This window comes from Hordeum vulgare, chromosome 1H (assembly GCF_904849725.1).
Source record: "Hordeum vulgare subsp. vulgare chromosome 1H, MorexV3_pseudomolecules_assembly, whole genome shotgun sequence".
NCBI classification, from domain to species: Eukaryota; Viridiplantae; Streptophyta; class Magnoliopsida; order Poales; family Poaceae; genus Hordeum; species Hordeum vulgare.
This window is the reverse complement of record NC_058518.1, coordinates 125,307,254-125,333,973: the sequence shown is the minus strand read 5'-3', so window position 1 is coordinate 125,333,973 and position 26,720 is coordinate 125,307,254.

The window sequence follows — 26,720 nt, the reverse complement described above, 5'->3', positions numbered from 1 at the left end:
TCTGTCTTTTTCTAGCATGATCAAACAACCATCACCAAACTAGTCATAAAGGTTTTACTTGGCTCAAACAAAAAAAGAAACACAAAAAACACAATTATAACAGAATTATGAAGGTGTGGACGCAACAAAACAGAAAGAAAAATGAAAATATAAATTCATTGGGTTTCCTCCCAACAAGCGCTATTGTTTAACGCCCTTAGCTAGGCATAAGGCGATAGAATCACGTATCGTCGTCTTTGGTACTCAAACCATAAGTATCCCTCATCATGGATTCATAAGGAAATCTTATTTTCTTTCTATGAAAATGTTCATTGCCGTTCTTCAAAGGAAATTGAAATCTAATATTCCCTTCCTTCATATCGATGACAGCACCAATAGTCCTTGGGAAAGGTCTACCAAGAATGATGGGACATGTAGGATTGCAATCAATATCAAGCACAATGGAATCTATGGGTACATAGTTCCTATTTGCAATAATAAGAACATCATTGATCCTTCCCATAGGTTTCTTAACAGTAGAATCTGCAAGATGCAAATTAAGAGAGCACTCATCAATCTCATTAAAGCCTAGAACATCACATAAAGACTTTGGAATCGCGGAAACACTAGCACCCAAATCACACAAAGAATTGCATTCATAGTTTTTGATATTTATTTTGATAGTAGGTTCCCACTCATCCTGAAGTTTTCTAGGAATAGAAACTTCCAATTCAAGTTTCTCTTCAAGATATTTCATCATAGCATCGACGATATGATCGGTGAAGGCCTTGTTTTGGCTGTAAGCGTGTGGAGAGTTTAGCATGGATTGCATCAAGGAAATACATTCAATCAAAGAGCAAGTATCATAATTGAATTCCTTGAAATCCAAAGTAGTAGTTTCATTACTACTCAAAGTTTTGATATCCTCTACTCCACTTTCAATGCTTTTAGCATCAAGATAGATAGACTTCGAATCATTGGGGAGTTTTTCAACCAAGGTGGATTCATATCCAGCCCCATCATCATTAGGTTTGACACTAGAATACAAGGATTCAATGGGAGTCACACCAAGCACTTTAAGATCTTCGTGATTCTCATCACGAGAACACGCCCTTTTAAGCCATTCATGTCTAGCACGAATTTTGGCGGTTCTTTCTTTACTCTCATTTATGGAAACACCCATAGCTTTAAAAGTTTCATCCATATTGATCTTGGGAGGAGCACAACTAACTTTCAAAGCATCAATATCAAGAGACATTCTATCAACGCTCCTAGCAAAATCATCAATTTTGAGTAGTTTTTCCTCTATGGACGCATTGAAAATCGTTTGCGAGTTGATAAAATATTTAATATTAATCTTTAGATCAGAGGGTAATTTATTGTAATTTACATGAGCATTGTTGTAGGAATTGACAAAGTTATTAGAGGGATTACTAGGGAAAGGCCTAGGAAGATAGTTTCCTTTAAAAGCATTGTTATGGCCAAAATTATTCCTACCAACAAAATTAACGTCCAAGCTTTCATTGCTACTCTCAATCAAGGAAGACAAGGGCATATCATTTGGATCTAAAGGAGCACCTTTACTAGCAAAAAATTTCATTAACTCATCCATCTTAGCACTCAAGGAGTTAATTTCTTCTATAGTGTGTACCTTCTTACTAGTAGGTGACCTTTCAGTGTGCCACTGAGAATAGTTTGTCATGATATTGTCTAGGAGTTTTATGGCTTCTCCTAATGTGATTTCCATGAAAGTTCCTCGGAGGCGGAGTCCAAGATATTTCTAGAAGCAAAATTCAAACCAGCGTAGAAGATTTGTATAATCATCCAAATACTCAAGCCATGAGCGGGACAATTTCTAATCATCAATTTCATTCTCTCCCAAGATTATGCAACATGTTCATGATCAAGTTGCTTAAAATTCATGATATCATTACGAAGAGAGATAATCTTAGCCGGCAAAAAATACTTTGATATATAAGCATCTTTGCACTTGTTCCAAGAATCAATACTATTTTGGGGCAAAGATGAAAACCAAGTTTTTGCTCGATCTCGCAATGAGAACGGAAATAGCTTCAATTAAATCACATCATTATCCACATCTTTCTTCTTTTGCATATCGCATAACTCAATGAAGGTATTAAGATGGGATGTGGCATCTTCACTAGGAAGGCCGGAGAATTGCTCTTTCATAACAAGATTCAGCAAAGCAGCATTGATTTCATATGATTCCGTACTAGGGGTGGGAGCAATCGGAGTACTAATAAAATCATTATTATTAGTACTTGACAAGTCACAAAGTTTGGTGTTTTCAGTCATGGTGACTTCAGCAAGCACACAAGCACACAAGCGAACGGAAAGAAAGCGAAAGAAAAGGGCGAACAAAAATGGCAAACATTTTTGTAATTTTTTTTTCAGAAGTGGGGGAGAGGAAAACGAGAGGCAAAAAAGTAAATGCAAGAGATGAGTTTGCGACCTCTTAAGCTTGCATTGGTTTTTTCCCTTAAAGAGGAAAGGGTGATGCAGCACAGTAGCAGTAAGTATTTCCCTCAGTTTGAGAACCAAGGTAACAATCCAGTAGGAGTATCAAGATGAAGCGCCAATGTACGTGCGCAACAACAACAAACTTGCACCCAACACTACAAAGGGGTTGTCAATCCCTTCACGATTGATTGCAAGGTGAGATCTGAAGGCGAAAAGTGCAACAAAAGTAAAAGTGTAGGGCTGTAAATATGATGTGAAGTAGACCCAGGGGCCATAGTGTTCACTAGAGGCTTCTCTCAAGATAGCAAATATTACGGTGAGTGAACGAATTACTGTCGAGCAATTGATAGAACCGCGCAAAGTCATGACGATATCTAAGGCAATGATCATACATATAGGCATCACGTCCGAGAAAAGTAGACCGATGCTTTCTACATCTACTACTATTACTCCACACATCGACCGCTATCCAACATGCATCTAGTGTATTGAGTTCATGACGAACAGAGTAACGCCTTAAGCAAGATGACATGATGTAGAGGGATAAATTCATGCAATAGATATAAACCCCAGCTTTTTACCCTTGATGGCAACAACAGGATGCGTGCCTCGCTACCCCTTCTGTCACTGGGTGAGGTCACCACACGGTATGAGCCCAAAACCAAGCACTTCTCCCATTGCAAGAATCATAAATCAAGTTGGCCAAACAAAACCCACAACTCGAATAGAATTACAAGTATATGAAATCATGCATATGAGAGATCAGAAGAAACTCAAATAAGATTCATAGATAATCTGATCATAAATCCACAATTCATCGGATCTCAACAAACGCACCGCAAAAGAAGATTGCATCGGATAGATCTCCATGAAGATCATGGAGAACTTTGTATTGAAGATCCAAGAGAGAGAAGAAACCATCTAGCTACTAGCTATGGACCCGAAGGTCTATGGTGAACTACTCATGCATCATCGGAGAGGCAATGGTGTTGATGAAGAAGCCCTCCGTATCTGAATCCCCCCTCCAACAGGGCACCAGAACATGCCCCAGATGGGATCTTGCGGAGACAGAAGCTTGCGGCGGCGGAAAAGTATTTTTGTGGATCTCTCCCGTGGTTTTTGATTTTTTGGGGATTTATAGGCGGAAGAAGTAGGGTAGAGGAGCCCCAGGGCGGCCACAAGCGTGCTAGGCACGGGCCCCCCTGGCCGCGTCTAGGGGGCTTGTGGCTTCCCCTGGTGCCCTGTGCCTTGGTTCTCAAGCTTCCTGCATATCTTCTGTTCCGGAAAAAAAATCTTTTCGGAGGTTTTATTCTGTTTGGACACCATTTAATATTCTCCTCTGAAAAGGGTCAAAAACACGGAAAAAACAGAAACTGGCACTTGGCACTGAGTTAATAAGTTAGTCCCAAAAAAGATATAAAAGGCATACAAAACATCCAAAGTTTGACAAGATAATAGCATGGAACCAACAAAAATTGTAGATACGTTGGAGACGTATCAGTAAGTTTTTGATTGTTTATTTATGTTGTTTTATATTACTTAATAGGAGGATCTGATCGAGTGCATGTGCGGCTGTCGAGGAGGTGAGGATTTTCCATAGAATTATTTTATTGTTTGTTTGGTGTCAACTGTCAACTATGTGTGGTAGTAATCTGCACTGCTACGAAGTGCAGATTAAGGACTAGGACAAGCTTCAGTTATGTAAATTATTGATCAAAGTGGTTTTGTAAGTTGTTGACTCCTAGTAGCTATGTAGGATTCCTAGTGGACGCTATCATGAATCATATTCTGTTGCCTTTGCTTACTTGTCACTCTTAAGGTAAGAGGACCATTTTGAAATATATTCCAGTATTTTTAAGCCTCTTTTATTTTTCCATTTGGCATGGACAAGGATTCACCTTGAATAGTTGAGATGTAGAGTACCTGATTGTAGTTAGCGTGGAGCCATAGACTCATCTTCCATCTAAACTTGTTGTTTCAAATGGTTTTATCAAAAGTAAAGCTTTTGCCATTCCAATTGTAGTGGTTCACTTGGAATTAGTATGCGTTATGAACCGATATTGTCACTAATACAGTATAATCTTATTTTACATGCTTTCTTCATTCTGGAGTGTAAGGTCATTAATGTCACATGCTATTTCAGTCTTTTATGTGAGCAAATGGTTAGATCATTTGTGTTATATATGTATATACATGGCATATATCAAAATGACTGTGAAGGATATATGTGCTACTCTAAAAATGTAGTGAAATACAAGTTTGTAAGAGTGTCTATTTAGTTAAAAAAACATAGATTGAAGATGGACATGAGATGTGCGTACTTGATAGGTTGCTTATTAGCTATGCGGATGCAGTCATTCTTCTTTTGGTGGGGATAATGGTTATAAGATTTTTTTAATGTTGGCTTAACTGCTTTTTGCTTGTCTGTGAGGCTATGTTGGTAGATTTTAGAGAGAAATTTGTCTTCAAACAAGACTATCGAGGAAGCATCAGAGAAAAGATATATGTTGCATTACTACAGTTGAGATACTTTGTTTCAAGCTTCCGAAAGTTCACTATTTCCATTGGTTCGGTGATTTGATATTTAGCGTAATATAGTACTCCCTCTGTCCCAAAATAAGCGTGACTCAACTTTGTACTAGCATTGTACTAGAGTTAGTACAAAGTTGAGTCACTTATTTTGGGATGGAGGGAGTAATAGGCAACATACGACACATAAATTCTTGTTTTTTCTGTGGACACATCCTCTTGGAGTACAAGACATTTTTATAACTATGCCTACAACTCAAGTTCTCTACACTAACATTTTTATCTTGGTGTCCGATATTCCTTAAGCTATATGAGATTTGATTAAGAACATGGGGATTCTTTTTAACTCATGATGATAAATATGTGTAGTTGGAATACAAGTTTGAGTCACATGTATTTGATTTAGTACTCCCTTCGTCCCAAAATAAGTATCGTAGATTTTATACTAAACTAGTACAAATTTTATACTAGATCATTGACACTTATTTTGGGACGGAGGGAATAGTACATTATATTGGGAAGAAGGCATTATACTATTTTGGGGTGATACGTCTCCGTCGTATCTAATTTTCCTAATGCTTTTGCCCTTGTTTTGGACTCTAATTTGCAAGATTTGGATGAAACTAACCCGGACTAATGTTGTTTTCAGCAGAACTACCATGGTGTTGCTTTTGTGTAGAAATAAAAGTTCTTAGAATGGACCAAAAGTTTCTTGAGGATTATTTTGGAATAAAAGAAAATTACTGGAGCCAAGAACCACCGGAGGGGGCCACCTGGGAGGGCACCACCCACCAGGGGGCACTCCCCCTCCTGGTGCGCCCTGGTAGGTGGTCCTCACCTGGTGGCCCCAATCACCTCATCTCCGACGCTATAAAATCCTATTTTCGGAGAAAAAAAATCAAGGATAAAGAATTATCACGTTTCACAAGACGAAGCCACCGCCACCTCCTGTTCTTCATCGGGAGGTCAGATCTGGAGTCCGTTTGGGGATCCGGAGAGGGGTATCTTCGGTCTTCGTTAGCCCAAACCCTTCTCCATCGCAAATTCCATGATACTCCCCACCGGGAGTGAGTAATTCCTTCATGGGCTCGCTGGTCGGTGAGGAGCTAGATGAGATTCATCAGGTAATCGAGTTAGTTTTGTTAGGGCTTGATCCCTAATATCCACTATGTTCTTAGATTGATGTTGCTATGACTTTGCCAGGCTTAATGCTTGTCACTTTGGGCCCGGGTGCCATGATTCCAAATCTGAACCATTTATGGTATCACCATTATATCTATGTTCTAGATCCAATCTTGCAAGTTATAAACACCTACTACGTGTTATGATCAGTAAACCCCGGAGTGACAATATTCGGGGTACTTTCCGGTGATGAACGTAGTTTGAGGAGTTCATGTATTCACTATGTGTTAATGCTTTGTTTCGGTTCTCCATTAAAATGAGACCTTAATATCCCTTAGTTTCCTTATGGACCCCAGTGCCATGGGAGGGTAGAACAAAAGATGTCATGCAAGTTCTTTCCATAAGCATGTATGACTATTTACAGAATACATGCCTACATTACATTGATGAATTGGAGCTAGTTTTGTATCGCCCTAGGTTATAACTGTTATATGATGAATATCATCCAACAGATCCACTGATCCAATGCCTACAATTTTCCACTATATTGTTCTTGCTAAGTTACTGTTGTCGCTGCTACTGTTACAATTGCTACAAAATTACTGCTATCACTGTTACCGTTGCTGCTACTATTATCACTACCGTCAAAACTATCATATTATTGTAATACTGGTCCTATTGCTGCAGGTAATTAATTTTCAGGTGTGGTTGAATTGACAACTCAATTGCTAATACTTGCAAATATTCTTTGGCTCCCCTTGTGTCGAATCTATACATTTGGGTTGAATACTCTACCCTCGAAAACTGTTGTGATCCCCTATACTTGTGGGTTATCAAGACCTTATTCTGGCACCGTTGCCGGGGAGCATAGCTATATTTGTTGAGTCACTTGGGATTATTATCTATTTATCACTATGAAGAATCTGAAGACGGATAGAACCAAGATGTTTCCCTCAAAGACAAGGGGAGGTAAGGAATTGCCATCTAGCTCTGCACTTGATTCTCCTTCAGTTATAAGTAAACTTGGAACAACACTATCTGCTTCTAATCCTGATATGTCACAAGTTATTGATGACGCCACTTCTGCTATGAATGATGCCCATAATGCTTGTGATGATGCTAGTACCTTGCTTGATAAGACCATGCCATTAGGCGAACTACTTGATGAACAACTTGCTAGATTTAAAAATATTGAGAATGCTGAAACTGATGAAATTGTTGAAACTAATGAAGTGCTTGAAGTTCAAAATCTTGAAACCCCTGCTAGATCTAGTCCTCCTAGATATGAATTTCCAACGTGCATTGTAGCGACCTGACTCAAAACGAGTCAAGCCTGTGTGTATCTGTGCCATCCCTGGATCAGTATGCTGATATATCCCTGGATCTGTGTATATATCAAAGTGCAATCACATGTAAATAGCGTAAAACTGATATATACCTCAAAATCTCAGCGGAAGCAGTCAAGGGACTGGAGTCCCAATAAACACCAACGGCAAGTTGAGTGTAGACCGTAACCCTGAATTCGTACTCTTACTCGTCGAAGAAAAATATCTGCAGCATAAGACGTTGCAGCCATGTAGGTCAGCATATTGAATATGCCGACAAGTCACATATGAGAGGGGGGTAAAATATCATCTATACTATATGCATATATGGCAGGTGGTGTTGTAAGTTTATCGTAAAGCAAATTTTCTCCTACAACAAGAGGGGCTAAAAGAAAAATATTACTACGCTGTTGGTTGTTAATGAGATGATTCCGCCAACCAGTTCTCATACCCAGGTTATCAATATTACCCACATCAAATATATATAAGTGGTGTTGAGAATTCCAGATAAATTCAGTTCCTTTGGCTCAAGTTGTCCATGACCGTGGACACGGCTAATCGATTAGGTTTGAGTACTCTGCAGAGTTTTGCACACGTTCCCCACAAGATTTGATCGCGTCCGTGTATGTCCTCGCACTTCAGGGTGTTTGAAGACCGGATGATCAAAACATGGTCTTTCAACGGGTCCCTATGAATCCCTGTCGGTGCCCATCCAAATCCTACCATTCTTCTACATCTGTTGGCACCGCCTGTCCAGAGTCGCCGCGTTGTCCAACCAAGCCAGAGCCCATAATGACTTGTGGTTGTGCAGGTATGCCTTGGGCCTTGAAAATATCCGTCCGTCTCTTTGAGCCTGGGTGAAGCTTTCCGCAAGATGTCATGGCCGTCTCCAGCATCCCGGGTCATCCACTGGTTTCTCTAGGGAGCCGATCAACCGTCCTTCACCCAGAGTTGCATTGCATCACGTGGTCTTGAAAAGTCTTGACTTAACCGATCTTGGTTATTAAATTATTCTCGCATCACGCGTGATAAACTCTCAACCAGAATCCCGTCTACTCAAGCATAGCAATATGAAATTTGTCATCCCGGACAAAGTAACGGGGTTGTTGGGTGCCTACCACATGATACTACAATATGTAACCATAATTTCCAAGTACCTACTCAGCATGCAATTGGGCATAGGATGGTAGAACTACGATGCATAAAACATAGGTGATACATGATCAAATGACTTGCCTCGTGATGTTGACGAAGGAGAATTTCGTTCTCGAGGAATAACTTGATAGACTACTCGTCACTCTCTGATGAAATCTATATAACAACCATATCATTCACTAAGCACTCATACTAGCAATCATTCTAGCAATCAAAAAAAAGAGAGAGTGAATAAGAATCCGAAGGAAACTTCAAATAAGACGAGGGAGTCTTCTACTACATCAAACACTAAATAGTTTTTGTCTAAAAAATAAAATACTTAAATAACTGGGAACTAAGATATAAATTTAACTAGGATGAAATAAAGTATTTTTCACAAAACTATTTGAAAGTATTTCCAAACGGGATTTGAAACAATGGAGAAACCAATTGCAAGTTATTAGAGAACTAGAATTGATTTCATGATAACATATAAAAATAAAATCAAAACTTGTTGCAAACCTACTGTTAACTAACGGAAACAAAACATAATATTTCTGAAATGTAAAAGAAAAATAATTTAAAAACAACTAAAGAAAGAAATATAGTCATAATCCTAAAGGAAGTGAAACAGAAAGTGTTTCACCAGAAATAATGAGCTAAAATACTCAAACAATTCTGAAATTTTTACCACTGATAAATAAGATCACTAGTGATCAGTAGCAAAAAAAATTAATTAAAAATCTATTTTTAAACTCCCAGAATAAGCAAAACAAGGTTTAAACTAAATCTGATCTAATTCAAATTTGAAAATTCAAAAAATATGTTTTTTAAAACTACAGAAAAATTGGGATCTACTGGAACAAGGTTCAACCTCATTGGAGTTGTGGATCAAAAGTTATAGGCATTCTAAAATCAGATTCAAATCTGTTTCGGGAATAAAAATTGAAAAAGATAAAAAAGAAAGGGGGTGACGTGGCAGATTCTTATTGGCTGAGACCTGTGCGTGATCGATGTAATCTAACAAGCGTCCGCACTTTAGAAGAAAACTGTTCGGCTATTAGGTGATCTATTTGGGATCTTAGGATCAAGATCTAACGGTGGAACAAAATAGGTAGAAGAAAAGAAAGAGAAAAAAAGAACAAACAAGAAGTTACCAGCGCTCCTGGCTTGCAGCGACGCGAGGGAGGACAATGGCATGGAGGGGCTGCTCCGGTGAGGGGGCATCTCCGACGGGGGTGGCGTCGCCGGTGGGGTGTGGAGGAGGGGGGCGCTGGAGGGGGGGTGGCGACGAGGGGTGGAGGGGCGAGGTGCTGCTCCTCGGGCTCCTGGCGAGGAGTTCCTGGTGTCGCTGCTCTCTGGCAGGGCTCGATGGGGTGGGGGATGCAGGGGGCAGCTGCGGCACCGTGGGGTTGAGGGGGTGTGGGGTGGGCGCGGAAGATGGAGGGGAGGTTCCTGGCGACGCAAGAGGTGCTGGGGTGGCGCGGCAAGGGCGGCTAAATGGCTCCCGGAGCGTCGGCTCCGGCGAGATTTGGGCGGTGTGGCGCGGCGGCGTGGGGCAGAGGGTGCTCGTGGTGGTGGGGAAAATGGGGTGCGGCGACCGGTGGGGTTCTTATAGGGGCGAGGGAGGCGCGGGAAGGCAAGCGATCAACGGGATCGGGAAGGGGATCGGCGGAGGTTCCTGGCGCCATTGATGTCCTGGAAGGAAATGCACAAAAAGGAAGGTGACGGGAGGAAAGAGATGACGGGGTTATCGGGCCTGATTTGTTTCCTTTTGGGCCGAGAATGCCTTTCCAAATAAAATTGATATGTTTCCTATTTTATAAAACAGGCAAGTAAAACCTTAGAAAGGAAAATTGATATGCGTCGAATATAGGGGTATTATATATCAAAATTTTCAGAAAAATAAATCCAAAAAGATGGACATTTTTTCCACGGCCAAAATAAAAACTTAAAAAAATGTTTTTTCAGAAAATCCCTAAAAGCTTTATTTTCTTTTTGCAAATATTTTCTCAATTAAATTTTGTTTTCTTGGCTCAAAGATTTTCAAAAACACCCCTGGCTTGGGAGGGTCATTTTCCTCCGCTCTTTCTTGCCTGCAAGAATTATTTTTTTCGGGGTATTTTCTCGGGGAAGAAAAATAGAAGAGCAAAAGAAAAAAATATTGAAAGAATTCAAATGCAAACTCCATTCAATTCTTTATAATTGAAGAAATCATGTCATCTTCTCTCATTGATTTTGTAACATCCCAAAAATTATAAATTTTGGAATGTTAATATAATTATTGGATTGATTGTTTGTTTGTTTGCTGAGTGATTGAAACTTGTGTGAAATTTGAAACTTTCGAAACTTTTGAATGAGAGGGAATAAAATGACTTTCCCCTTCTCCGGTGAATTCAAATTCAATCTTTTAAAAAGCAAAGAGAGAAGATGACATGACTTCTTCAACTATAAAGAATTTGAGCGGAGATATTTGCATCGAATTCTTTTGCATTTCCATTCGTTTTCTTCGTGCAAGAAATGCCGGGAAATACATTCTAAAGAGAGGAGGAACATGACCCTCAAATACCCGGGCATTTTGAAGGTTATTTGCACCCTCAAACTTAGAGGATCATTTGAAAATTATTTGCAAAAGAAAATAAATCTTTTAGGCAATTTTGTGAAAATATTTTTTTCTGAAGTTTTTATTTTTGCCGTGGAAAAATGCCCATCATCTATATTTTATTTTTCTGATAATTTTAGTATATAAAAACTCTTTATTTCGAATTGATTTGATTTCCTTTTTATCGTTTTAGTTTCCTAGTTTTAAAAAATAGGAAAGAAATCGTTTTATTAGGAAACCCCAAGTGGCCCATTAAGACACTTTCCTATCCTAGCCCAAGAAGATCATCTTCTTCCTCCTTTCTTCTTCACGTCATAGAGATTTTTGCCTTCCATGGAGAGGAGATCCCCACCTCCGGGATTCGTGAAATCCTTTCCTTCCCAGCGCCCCCCGTCGCCTCTATAAGAAGCCCCACGTCCTCCTCGTTCCATTCCCGTTGAAACCGCCGCCTCTCCTCGCCCCTAGCTCGTGCACCCCTCGCCGGAGTCGGCACCGGAGAACGTCACCAGAAGCTTGGTCCACCTTGCTGCACCTCGTCAGGAACTCCCCCACCTCGCTGCACCCCTCCACCACTTCGGCCACCACCTCGCTGCACCCCTCCACTCCCCTCCACCGCCCCCTGCTGCCCCATCCCCATCCCCATCGCCATTGCCAGCAAGCAGCAGCACCCCAGCAGTTTTTTCCACCACCTCGCCCCCTACAGCTCCCCCCTCCACCTCGCCACCACCCCCTCCCTGGAGCCCCCACCTTCGCCCCCCCCTTCCCCACCCCTCGCCGGCCCCTACCCCACCCACCGGAGATCCACCACCACCCTTCCCCTCGGCCACCATCAGCCACGGGATCAACTCCTAGCCGAGGTAACTCTCCTCCCTTTTCTTTTTTTTCTTTTTTTGTTTTGTTTTCTTTAGTAGCCCTTAGATCATATTTAGATGGTGTAGATTAGATCCCTAGTATACCCCTTCGGTTTAGAGTAGAAAACCGGCGGTTTTTAACTCACTTATTCATTTAGCCAGCGAGTTTGCTAGTCCTCGGCCGTTTGCTCCTAGACATGCAACAAACGCCCCGCAGCCTATCACAACATGCCACGTGTACCCCCCTGTTAGATACCAGTTAGCTTCAGTTTTTCTGTCTAAATTTCAAAAACAGAAAGTTTCTGTTTTGTTTTGGCCACAACTTTTGATCCCGAAGTCCAATGATAGTGATTCGTTTTCCAGTAGCTCACAAATTTCCTGTAGTTGTTAAAAACATATAATTTGTCTATGTTTGAAATTTTCAAATATAAGTTAGATCAGATTTAGTTTAAACCTTCTTTTGCCTATTCCAGGAGTTTAAAAATAGATTTTAATTTGATTCCTTTTGGTACTGATCACTAGCGATCTTATTTATCAGTGGTAAAAATTTCAGATTTGTTTGAGTATCTTAGCTCACTGTTTCATGTGAAACAATTTCTGTTTCACCTCTTTTAGGATTTCGGCTAATTCCTTTTCTATCTTTGTTTTAAAATATTTTCTTTATTATTTCAGAAATATTATGTTTTGTTTCTGTTAGATAAACAGTAGTTTTGCAACAAGTTTTTATTTTATTTTTATTTGTTTCCATGAAATCAATTCTAGTTCTGTAGTAACGTGCAATTGTTTTCCCCACTGTTTCAAATCCCGTTTGGGAATACTTTCAAATAGTTTTGCGAAAAATACTTTATTTTATCTTAGTTAAACTTATATCTTAGTTCCTTGTTATTATTTTTTGTTAGACAAAAACTATTTAGTGTTTGACGTAGTAGAAGACTCCCTAGTCTTATTTGAAGTTTCTTTCAGATTCCTATTCGCTCTCTCTTTTGTTTTGATTGCTAGAATGATTACTAGTATGAGTGCTTATGTGAATGATATGTTTGTTATATAGATTTCATCGGAGAGTGACGAGTAGTCTATCAAGTTATTTCTCGAGAAATTCTTCTTCGTCAACATCACCAGGCAAGTCACTTTGATCATACTATCACCTATGTTTTATGCATTGTAGTTATACCATTCTATGCCCAAATTTGCATGCTACTTAGGTACTTTGAAATTTTAGTATAGATTGTAGTATCATGTGGTAGGCACACAACAACCCCGATACTTGGCCCCGGGACGACAAAGTTCATATTGCTATGCTTGAGTAGACGAGATTTCGGTTGAGTGCATAACACGAGTGATGCGAGGTTGATTAAATAACCAAGACCTGTTAAGACAAGATTTTCAAGACCTCGGACGCAATGCAACTCTGGGTGAAGGACGGTTGATCGGCTCCCTGGAGAACCCAGTGGATGCCCGGGATGCTGGGGACGGCCATGACATCCTGCGGAAAGCTTCACCCAGGCTCAAAGAGACGGACGGATATTTTCAAGACCCAAGGCTTACCTGCACAGCCACAAGTCATTATGGGCTCTGGCTTGGTTGGACAACGCGGCGACTCTGGACAGGGGGTGCTAGCAGATGTAGAAGAACGGTAGGAATGGATGGGCACCGACAGGGATTCAGAGGGACCCGTTGAAAGACCATGTTTTGATCATCCGGTCTTCAAACACCCTGAAGTGCGAGGACATACACGGAGGCGATCAAATCTTGTGGGGAACGTGTGCAAAACTCTGCAGAGTACTCAAACCTAATCGATTAGCCGTGTCCACGGTCATGGACAACTTGAGCCAAAGGGACTGAAGTTATCTGGATTTCTCAACACCATTAAATATATTTGTTGAGGGTAATTATTGACAACTCGGGTACGAGAACTGGTTGGTGGAACCATCTCGTTAACAACCAACAATGTAGTAACATTTTGCTTTTAGCCCTCTCTTGTTGTAGGAGAAAAATTTGCTTTATGCTAAAACATACAACCCCACCTGCCACATATGCATATAGTATAGATGATATTTTACCACTCTCTTATGTAACTTGCCGGCATATTCAATATGCTGACCTACACGGATGCAACGTCTTATGTTGCAGATATTTTTCTTCGACGAGTAAGAGTACGATTCAGGGTTACGGTCTACACTCAACTTGCCGTTGGTGTTTATTGGGACTCCACTCCCTTGACCGCTTCCGCTGAGATATTTAAGGTATATATCAGTTTTACGCTATTTACATGTGATTGCACTTTGATATATACATTGATGTACTGTGTGTGCCAGCATACTGATCCAGGGATGGCACAGAAACATAGAGGCTTGACTTGTCTTGAGTCGGGTCGCTATAGATTTTAAATGGATGAATTTGCATTCACCGGAGAAGGGGAAAGTCATTTTATTCCCTCTCATTCAAATTTTTTTGAAAAGTTTCAAATTTCACTCAAGATTCAATCACCGAAACAAACAAACAATCATTCTAATAATTATTTTAACATTCCAAAATTTGGGATGTTACATGCATGGAGGTTATGTTATGGATGCAGATATATCTAGAGACATTCTTGTTTGCAAAGATAGAGATGATCTAAGGAAATTAGTATGCATATTGAAAGAAAAATCTTTCAATGCTAGAATGAAATGTGGTCCTCAGTTTGCTATTTCACCTATCTGTATTACCGATAAGGATTATGAATTCTCTGTCGACCCAGAGTTAATTACTTTGGTTGAATCTGATCCTTTCCATGGCTATGAAACTGAAAACGTAGTGGCACATCTTACTAAATTGAATGATATAGCTACCCTATTTGCTCACGATAAGAAGATTCATTTTTATTATATCCTCAAATTATTTCTGTTTTCATTAAAGGGTGATGCTAAATCTTGGTACAAAACTCTTGCTCCTGGTTGTGTGCGCAGTCCCCAGGATTTGATTTCTTACTTCTCTGAAAAATACTATCCTCTGCTCATCAGAAACAAGCTGCCTTACAGGAGATATTTAAGTTTGTGCAAATTGAAGAAGAGAGTCTCACAGAAGCTTGGGGGAGGCTTCTCCAATTGCTTAGTGCTTTTCCTGATCATCCACTTAAGAAAAATGAAATACTTGATATCTTTTATAATGGACTAACCGATGCTTCTAGGGATTTCCTAGATAGTTGCGTTGGGTGTGTTTTCACGGAACTAACTGTTGACAAGCTGAGGAACTATTGAATAATATATTGAAAAACTATGATGATTGGACTCTTCCTGACACACCTACCAAGCCCACTGCAAAGAAGAGGGGTAATTTATATCTCAGTTCCGAAGATACGCAAGAGGCAAAGAAATCTATAAAGGAAAAAAGGTATTAAAGCTGAGGATGTTAAGAATTTACCACCTATTGAAGACATACATGGACTTGATGCACCACCCCCATAGGTGGTAGAGGTAAATTATTTATTAAAGTTTAATGAGAAAGATATCCTCTATGATAAACATCCTAGCCAATGCTTATATGAGTTTGATAACTACATGATGAAACAAGATCACTTCAATGCCAATGTCATGAAACAATTGAAACATAACTCTGATATCATTTCTCGCTTGAGTGACTTGTTATTTAGAATCACCAATGATGTTAGAGGTGTAGGAAAACATGTCCCTATGGTCCAAACTCAGTTAGAACAAGTTGCTAAATCTCAGAGAGAATTTCTTAATGAAATGAATGACAATATGAATGATCATGCTATTAGAGTAGTAACTAGAGGAGGTACAATAACTCAGGAACCACTTTATCCCGAGGGACATCCTAAAAGAACTAAACAAGATTCACAAAGATTTAACACTGATACACCTAGTCCTTCTAAAAATAAAAATAAAAAGAAGAATGGTACGACTTTGCATGCCTCTAGTGAATCTGAAATAGATAAACCTACTGATAATGACAATGATAACTATATATCTATCTCTGATGCTGAAACTCAATTTGGTAATGAACATTCATCTAGTGATAATGAGGAAGATAATGAAGGTGTTCTTGAAAGTGCTCAACCACACAAACATAAAGAACCAGATAATGATGTTGAGATAGAACCAGCTGTCGATCTTGATAACCCACAGCCCAAAAATAAAAGATACGATAAAAAGAAGTTGTTGCTAGAAAACATGTAAGGGAAAGAGAACTATGGGTTCAAAAACCCATTCCCTTTACACCTAAGTCTACTAAGAAAAAGGATGATAAAGAATTTGAATACTTTGCTGAAATGATTAGTCGAGTCTTTCTACGCACCCCCTAACTGATATATTAAAGATGGCCCCTTATGCAAAATATATGAAAGACATCATCACTAATAAGAGGAAAATACCGGAAGCTGAAATCTCCACTATGCATGCTAATTAGTCTTTCAAGGATGGAGTACCTAAAAAACTTGGAGATCCAGGAATACCAACTATACCGTGCTCCATCAAAACAAATTATATGAAAACTTCTTTTTGTGATTTAGGAGCTGGTGTTAGTGTTATGCCTTGCTCTTTACATAGAAGACTTGATTTGAATAAACTCACACCTACTGAAATATCTTTGCAAATGGCTCACAAATCAACTGCCATACCTGTCGGTATTTGTGAGGATGTGCCCGTTGTTGTTGCCAATGTTACTATCTTAATTGACTTTGTTATAGTTGAGATGCCCAAGGACGACAAAATGTCTATTATCCTTGGTAGACCATTCTTGAATGCTACATGGGCTATTATTGATTACAATAAAAGCAAGTTCACTTTTCATATCAATGGTAATTAGCATACAGTGCACTTTCCAAAGAAACAATTCCAAGTGAATGGTATAAATGTTATTGAAAAATCTCCGACACTCATTATTGGAAGTTTTCATGTACCTTTACGCACTGCCAAAAAGAAATATGAAATGCTTATTGTTCGGGACATGCATATCCCCATTGAGGTAAATTAGTGTTTCATGAAAGTTCTTCGTATTCATGCTAATCGAAGGTGGTTGTAAATAAGACTTGATCAAACTTATTAATGGATCATTTTTTAGAGAGTATGAAATTGATGAATTTAGTGACAACAAACTTTCTATCCTAAGTTTATTTTTTGTATCCTTTAGTTAAATATAATAAAATGCCATGCTTTGCCTGTTTTTGTTTTTCTCGTGCAATAAAAAATGACCGAACAATAAAAGTGCTCAGAATGCCATGAAAATTTGAGCTAGCAGTCCGGTGCACACGCTCACCGGGATGCGAGCCAGCGGTTTGACCGCCGCCCGCCTCTCTCCCACTACTCCATATTAATGAGGATGCCGACAAAGTGCCCCATCAAAGGAATGGCGACGCCGGGGCCACTGAAGCACTGGAGCAGGGTGTGAATATGGAGACAGAGGTTGTCGTCGCCGCCGACGAGGTCTCGCTGGACCTTGACGTCGTCGACGACGTCGTGCTTCCACAACTGGATCCGGAGGTCCACACCGACTCCGGCGATGACTCCGACGACCACTCCAGCGATGCCGACGCCAACGACAGACAACTTGTTAGTCATCTATACCCATTTGTGTGTCAAATATATCCTACTTGTAGGCGTACACAAATAGGGGTGTTTATTTCACGCTAACTTGTGCATGGACGATAAGCCTCCGACCCGATGGCCTAAGGCTGTCGAGGAATGCTACTGCTCCATCAAAACCTGGCCCGGGCCAGGGAAGCCGCTCTATGAGAGATCAAGGAGCGCATCAAGAAGATCAAGATCCCAGAAGACGAAGCCTCCGATAGCCTACAACACCGTCAAGACCTACACAGCAGCCCAGGACGGGACCGAGACACGCCAAGAACCCCCAACACCTGCCGGGGAACAAGGCACACACATCCTCAAGAAGACCTCACAAGTCACCCCACGAGCTAGTCTGCCACCGCTCCAATTCATCGCTACACCAGTCACTTATCGATGAGGTGTCGAGCTCCCAGATGGCTAAGTGGCTCTCGCTAGGCACGTGGTGACGCGCCGGAAGACAGATTATAACCAGTTGACACCCGTCCACAGACATGTCAAGACACCAAGCAACAACCAGATAAGCGATGGTAAGAGCGTGCCGGGGATGCACCCTCGCGTGCTACCTAAGGCTACATATATGGCATTTTTGTCTTAAGTGCCAGAGTTAGGCATGATAGAACTGTTAGCTATCTAGTCATGTATGTTTGCCACTATGGACACCCCTTGAGCTATAAAGTGAGGCCCAAGGCAACCTAACACAGGATTTGGACCCTAGAACATTTGTATGCACATAGTAGCTCTCCATGGCAACCCTTGCTGGGGCAGAACACTGTGCGAGCTTCATCTTCCCCGAATTAATCTACCAAAGCGGGAGTAGGGTTTTATGCTTCTCAGCAGCCCGAGCATGGGTAAACGCCTTGAGTCTCATCATCGTGATGCCTTGTAGTTTTTGCTCTTTGTGCAACGTGATCTCCTCACCGAACCACGTAGGGGCCAATGGCCCCATAGGTGATCGAGTGCAACTTGCCCTGACACTACTGTATTGATTGTTTGAATGGTACAAATGATAAGTGATTAGTTGTTTCATCTGTATGAATGATTTCTGTAATAATCTTATTAGGGTTAGTGTTTGTGCTAATAATTCCTATCCAGGTCTTGACAATTGATTTTGAATGACCTACATATATGTTTGTGTCATTTTTTTCAAAATTGGTTTGTACATAGATGATTGTGCTTAAAAATCAAACCATAATCTTTAGATATGTCTAAAAAATAGCCATAAAATACATAAATTCCTAATCCTACTTTACGACATGTAAAAATTGATTTGATGACAAATTTTGGCAACTACCAAATGCTCGCTAGAGACTAGTTTTTATTCCAAATTTTTCGGCACATTTTTTTATTATATGTATAGGCGCTATCTAACAATGTAGACAGTGATGATGAGGATGGCTAGAGGAGGAACAAGAGGCAAATCCGCATGGAGCTTTATGCAGGAATTCAGAACAAGCATATTAGGACTTGGCATAGGGGCTTTCGATGCCCATTTTGCAACCAAATGCTTCATGACGTGTATGAAAGTGTTCTTGCGCATGCAAGAGGACGAGTCGTTGGCTCCTCCACGCACAAGTATTCTTGTAGGGTGGCGCACGCCGCGTATGCTGACTACCTTGAGAAGCATCACGATCATGCCAGCAGATGAGATGTGGGATTGAACTACGTATGGCTATGTGGTGTCTTTAAGTATAAATGTGCTTGAGTATACTTAATCATGGTTGCACTATATATGGTTTAACTATGCTTGTGTATGCTTAATTATTATCTATGCTTGAGTATGTTTAATCTATGTTTACTTATGCCTAAATGTGGGATATGGATGCAATCAGTTCAGTTGATGGAATTTTATGCATATTGGGGCGAATGGTTAGCGTGGGTAAAAATTTCAGAATCAACCGACGCAAGATAAGGGGAACCACCCTGAAACATGTATATTTTCCCAAAGTGGAACCGTGTGCAATGACTTTCATTTTACCAGTTACGCAACCACACACGGTTGTCTCTTGCAAAACCGTTGCCTCTGAAACTCTTTGCGGGACAGAAAACCCTCACCACCCAATTCAAAAAAGAAAAAAGAAAATCCTCACCATCCCCACGTCACAACAACCCTCACCCCGCTCGCCGCCCCCTCCGATCCCATTCACACCTGCACAAGCTCCTCCGTGATTCCCCATGGCATCGCCTATCTCCGCGGCAACCACTTAGCTCGCCGCCAGGCTGCCGGCAAACCCAAGCGCATTTCTCCACTTCCGCTTGACGCCGCCTATCGCCATCGACTTTCTCGACGCTGCTCGCCATTGACCCAGCTCCGCCCAATTGGGGAATCAGTATTGAGGTTTTTTTTTCTCATGGACAACAAGGTAACTAATTTACTGATATATTCTCTCATCTCTTATCCTGATTCATCTGCCTCCTTTAATCACTCGGCCGAAATTGCCTTGAATTCATTTTTATTCGAGATTATTTGAGGTTTTGTTTCATTCATAGAGTGTAGAGTGAGAGTACACATCAGGACTTTGCGTCCTCAACCAGACACCGTGGAGTTCCATCTCACCGTACCAGATGACTTCATGATGTGCACAGTATGTTCAATCTCACCTTACATCGGTTGGCATGGCCTACTTTTCCGAACATGTACTATATATTGCTACATTTGGATAAAAGGTGCCACACGCAGCATCTATGTCAAAGGGGATTTTTTTTTCCCGTTCTTTCTATATTAGGCAAATTAATGATGTATTGTTCTTTTGATTACTCTCATATTTTCATGACATCATGGTTACACTATCTGTTTAATTATAGATTTTGTCCTTTGATTTCAACTGCTGTAATAATCTTTCAATTTCGCCCATATTTGCATGTTACCATATTATTTAACAATCCTACCATTTTCTGCAGCACATCCCTTGCTATGCAACGACATATGTAGTACACAATCTTGCCCTTTACATAATTCAAGACTGCAGGGATGTCATGCATAACACAAACCATGGATTCACAATCATTGCTTCTATAAGACTTGATGAAATTGGTCACTCCTATTTTGGTATGGGCCTTTCAACAGAAATTTATAAGTTTTATGTACTAAAAGATGACACTAAAATTGCATTGCACATAGAAGAGCCTGGTCATGAGATATATGCTAACTTCTCCGACAATATCATCCGTCGAGACTTTGTTCGAAGTAAGTGTTCTTTTCAAGTATCTACATGTTGACTTACCTAGCAATATAAAAGGAATTGTGTAGTATTTGAGGAACCACTTGTTATTTCATTTTCTTACTCTATTCCTACCTACTAACTTGTAGTTACCAATACACTTTTCTTTTGCCCTGTTTTAACTAAATATTCCATGTACTCCCACTTCTACCAAAAAGCACCGCTGATGAGGAGACTCCGGAGGTGGAGAAAGAAGCTACCAACAAGCGGAGGTGGGTCGAGCAAGAACCGCAAGAGACCCCATTAGGCCTAGAGTTCATCAGCACACTCCCCGATGATATGTTCATTGTCATCATCTCCCTCCTCCCAATCAAATATGGGGCACGGACAACCGTCCTTTACCGACGGTAAGGCACCATATGGCACTCCACCCCTCTCGACCTCATCGACGCCCACAAGCTTTGCCATGGCTATCGCAAAAGCTTGAATGCGTTGCCCCATATCCTCGACAGTCACCATGGCCCAATCAGAGGCCTTAGCACAGGAAAGTTCCGTTCCAACAACAAGGACCAAGCCAAGCTTGACAAGTGGTTCCGATCCCCCGCCCTAGATCAGCTCGAGGAGCTCAGTTTTAATGATGGGCGTATGCTCTCGCTGCCAGTTGATAAATATAAAAGGAATATATCTCACAATGGAACCTTACCTATAACACAAATGGATTCTAGACCTTTGGTTGGATGGTTATAAGGACTATGATATCCCCAGCCCACTAGGGTTCAAATCCTCGTGCTCGCATTTATTCCTGAATTTATTTCAGGATTTCCAGCGATGCACATTCAGTGTGAGAAGACGTTTTTGTTGATAACGAGGTGCCTATAATGACTTCGTAAATTTCAGGATGATATGTTAGCTTAGTCTCTCGAAGGTGCTCATAGGGATAGGATGTGCGTGTATGCGTTTATAGGAGTGAGTGTATGTGCATGTATATAAATGCTTGTGTTTGTATCTCTACTATTAAAGGGCAATCGAACATTGTTTTGATGGTTCGACACCCTCCCCTCCTCTCGCTATTGATGCACCTTCCCACCCACATCCTCCCATCGATCCTTTTACAATCCCTCGGAAAACCAGACGCAAATAACCCGGTTCAATCAACCTCTTCCCGTCCTACATGACTTAAAATCCATGCACAAACAACCTGAAAAAACCTACGTTCATAACCATTGCTTGGAAAAAATCACATTCTTAACCATCACCTAAAAACAATCCCACGTCCTCCACCTTCTCCCCCATGACCTGACGAGTATCTGTCTCGACTCCTCTCTCCCAAACCCAAACTACCCCATTGTCCTCCTCCCCAACCACAATGAAGGGTTCATCGCCCCATCTGCCCCGCCTCCATATGTAGTAGTTGTATACAAACGTCATCCAACCTCACCCTAGTATCCGCCCTATAGCCGAACCAGGAAACACGACCCCTGCTACCGATGTGCTACCCAGTCAACCATGTATGGGCAGGCACATGGCGGCAACACCAGCATGGCCTTGATATCCCCAATAGCGCCCCCTGTCCCCAAATATATGAGAAATAGTGGAGCACGGTCCTAGATTGGTGAGGGCGATGTGTGACATTGTGGAGGTGTTGTGGACGAAGGAGATCCTGGGTCAGCAGGTTGCGAGCAGAAGCCACACACACCGTTCACTCGATTGATATCTTGCTCCCTCTATACCTCTCTGGATTTTAGTCTCTCGGGCTTTATTTTCTATTCTAGCTGGTGTTCTTAGGGAAGGATGACTAATGAGAACAAGAATATGATAATTAGAAGCATGCTTGTGAGGAACCCTTGCTTCTTGGTGCTAATCCCTCATGTTCATCTCGAATAAGATGATCAAGTTTTCTTGTCATGTTTCTTCCATCTGCCTTCAAATAATTGATCTTGGTTATTTTCTTTCATGAAGTTGCTCTTGAATTGTATATATTCTGCAGGAGTACTATGGTTTTGCCATCCACAAGGTATTCTTATTTTTCTCTACATGAGGTCCTATCAGCTGTGTCACGTGACTTTCTTTGCTTACTACATCATAAGTAGTCTTGCACTATCCTGTTTGTTTGCTTCTCATGCCTATCTGCATGCTAAATAATAAGTATGGCATCAAAGTAATATTATGCATCTGTTCTTATTTGTTAATGGTCGTATTGGATAGATCAGGGTTTTGTTGTTGAAACACATCCCTTTCGTCAAATATAGGCTTATTTGATTATTACTCAGTGGTAGCAGGATGCTATGAGATAGACACCTGATGGATTGTTGAAACTTGGGAGGTGTAGACATGTTCTCCCCTCGCCCCCTTATTACGAAGACTGTTCACACTCATTATCCTTGTTTCTATAGTAGAATTTATATGCCTATTTCACTAAAAACACTTTGTGGGTACTCTAATTATCGCGATTGGCATCGACAAAATGATGCCTCCATACTAATTGTTTAGTGGAGGACAGATTCCAATTTCACGCATATTCTTACTGTAGATCATTACCATATTTTTCTTCAAGAGTTAATCTCATTTGTTTCTTGGGTCATGCAGACACAAACCACTAGAGTTTTCCCCTTTTTTACATTCTCAATCATGCTTCCTATTTTTGCAATATAATTAGTTCATCCTTTACTTAGTGGTGTGACATCATGGGATTTTACTCGGCCAAGATTTTCATCACCACCCGACATTGCTTGCCCTCTCTTGGGTATTGACTTCCAAATTTTATCGCCTTCAGTTTTCAACAATAACAAGTTTGTGTTTTTCCGGTTGGCCACATCAATTTGGCTATGAAAGGAAATTTTGAGCCACGGATTTATTATATTAGAAAATTAATTATTTTGTGTGTTTACCTTAATGTGTGGTTCTTGTTTGCTAAGATATGTCACACAAAGGGGATTTGCATTGCTTTGGATGGAACATTGGTAATTGCCCTGTTAAAATTTTGTAAGCTACCCATGAGTCTTGTTATTTTATTCTAGAATCAAACATTTTTGTGAAAATGCAAAAAGGTGGATATTCCCAAATCATAGTCTTTTTTCATATGCATTTTCCGACCACTACTGCCTTCTGTTTGGCATAAAAATATTGGTTTGTTACTTTTCATATGAGGTTTAACTATTGTAGCTAAGAGAGCAACATGAGAAAGAAGCCATTAAAATCACTTGTTATATTGGGAAAACATCAAAAGCTTTTAATGTTCATATCCACGAAACAAAATGCTTATTTGGTCAATATATTTTCTTATGTCATAGAAAGGCACACATGTCTATCGTTCTTATTCAACAGGAACTAGAAATACACTTCCAGATTTGACCTAATTGAAGAGGAAATGTTGAGATGTTTTCTGACTTGCTTTTCCTTCATTTCTTAGTTTTTGTCTTTCTAGTTTCTTCAGTTTGTGCAGGTATATGCCATGTTAAATGGTGATTTTGTTTGGCAGCGCCAAACACCAAAAATATCAACTAGCACAATGAACCAAATATCGAGTTTTTGTTTTGTTTTCCGTTAAATGAGCACCAAATATCTAGGAATTTATGTTGCAACTGATAACCATTTCCTTATGCATTCAATTTAGAACTCAGGTATGATGACAAGGAGCATGCCACTTTCATGTTAAATGCAAGAATTTTGTATCCAATTATGTGGTTGGCTTCACATCGAACCTTGTTTGTTGTTTCCTTGTTTATTTGTTTAGGATCCTAACTTTCCCCATCTATATAGTTAATGGGCATACAATGTTGTGTTCGGTTTACTAACGTGCTTTTGCTCCATGTTCACTACATGATCAGAATGGTCCCATGTTGTGTGATAATCTGTTTTTTTACTAATATGTATAGACCAAAAGACTCGTATTTTCATGGTCTTTCTTTTTAGTCAAAATAATAGTAAACACTATGGAAAGTGATATTCTAAGCATTCAAATTCTTGAAAGACTGCATACATGTCAAACGGCTACACATGAGGTGCTACAAAGCTTGGTGTGCTCCTATGGTCCAAGCTGTTGAATCCGAGGGGAAGATGAAGTAGATAGAATAACAATATATGTCCTACTACGTAAAATGTTTTTCTTTTTGTTCGATAAGCTATGTTGTGTTGAATTACCTCATCTAATATGTAAGTTGATTCTGATATACCCGAAGTCCCCTACCATGGAGAAAGATATGCTGCTAAGAGAGGGAGTTAGTAGTTATATTGTCTACTAAAAGACCAGTTTGTGGCTTCTTGCAAGTATAAATGCTAAAGCTCTTTAGAAAATAGCGTGCATTTCTCCCTTATGTTCATCTCCTTGTTTTCTAAGATATGTCGCACAATGCTAGGACCCAATATACTTGTAACAGATGTTGTAGTGCTTATGTTCATTTGCCAACAACAATTATAAAATTTCCTCTAAAAATGATTTTTTTGAATTACCAGTCGCTTTGAATGTTGAGCTACCGAATTATATGCTATTGGGTTATGCATTTCTCAAAAAAGAAAGCACTCAAGTAAATGTTAAATTAATTCTTTAATTTGATATACACAATAATATCCAATATCTATTTTTTATATGTTTTGTGTAGTCACAAAAGCGTTATCTTTATATTTTGTTCAAAGAATAAGGCAAGACAAACGTATGCATTGCACTATTTGTAAATAAAAAATAATAGCATGTCATCATCTCTCATGATATTTAAAGATCACACCATAAATTTCCTAACACTAATAAAAAGGTTTAAAGCGATGGTAAGGTGAGATGATAAACTTTTAAAGCAATGAAAATGTCAAAACTAGGACGGACAAAAAGAATGAAGGTAGAGGGGGGTGCTAGGGAGGTAGATGATGTTTTTGCAAGGAAAGAAGCGGGTGAGATAATTGGCATATGTCACTTGTATATGAATGAAAGCCACATGGCCTCATGCTTGACAAACAATTCTGGATTAGAACAATTGGGTGATACATGTGTTTTTGTTATTCCATTGCCAACACACTAGAATAATTGTATGATCCATGTGTTTTTGTTATTCCATGGCAACACACGGGCATAAAACTAGTTGTGTTCAAAAAGAAAAATCATTGAGATTCTTATGTTGGTACAAAAAATTAGAGAAAATCACTTGGCATCACACTATTGATGATTCGCTTTCCGTGAGACTAGTTTGCGGCCACTGAATCAGATGCGGTTTCGTCGTCCGATCAGATTGTAATAGCCTGTACAAACTAGTAGAAAACAGGTCTTTCGTTTCACCCTTTAGTCCCGATTTGGTTTTGAACCGGGACTAATGTGACCATTAGTCCCGGTTCGAGCGGTTGGATGCCAAACGGCTATTGTCCTGGTTCGTTATGGGCCTTTAGTCCCGGGTTGAGCCACGAACCTGCGCTAAAGGGGTGGTAGCAATCGTTCACCTGGTGCGAGCCCCTTTAGTCCCGGTTGGCCTCTCAAACCGGTATTTAAGGTCCAAACCATTCGCATCCCGCGTCATTTCATGCGATGAAAAACGGGATAAGTGGTACAGACCACGAGGGCTACAGTATGCACGACCATTCTCGTCTCCTCTGCTCTCTCCTCTCTTCTTCCCCGTATCTTCCACCATGGATGATCCAATCACTCGCTACGGGAAGGTGCTCGCACATGGCATGACCAAACTCAATGTCGTCTACATGAACGACAGCGCCATGGTGTCGCGTTTTATTTCCAATTTCGAGGAACGGCTTGAAGTGGCGGAGGAGAAAGACAAGTTCATGGGGCTTGATCTCGAGTACACGGCTGATGTCAACTGTTCTTCCCCTTTGCAACGGCACCAGAAGAATGCTATTAGCACTCTCCGGCAATCAAAACTAGAAGAATGTTGTTGACGGCCCACAAGCGCATGGGATCGCAGCAGTTTTGGAGGGTAGAGTATTCGACCCAAATTTGTTGATTCGCACGACGGGAGGTGACAGAATACTCTCAAGTA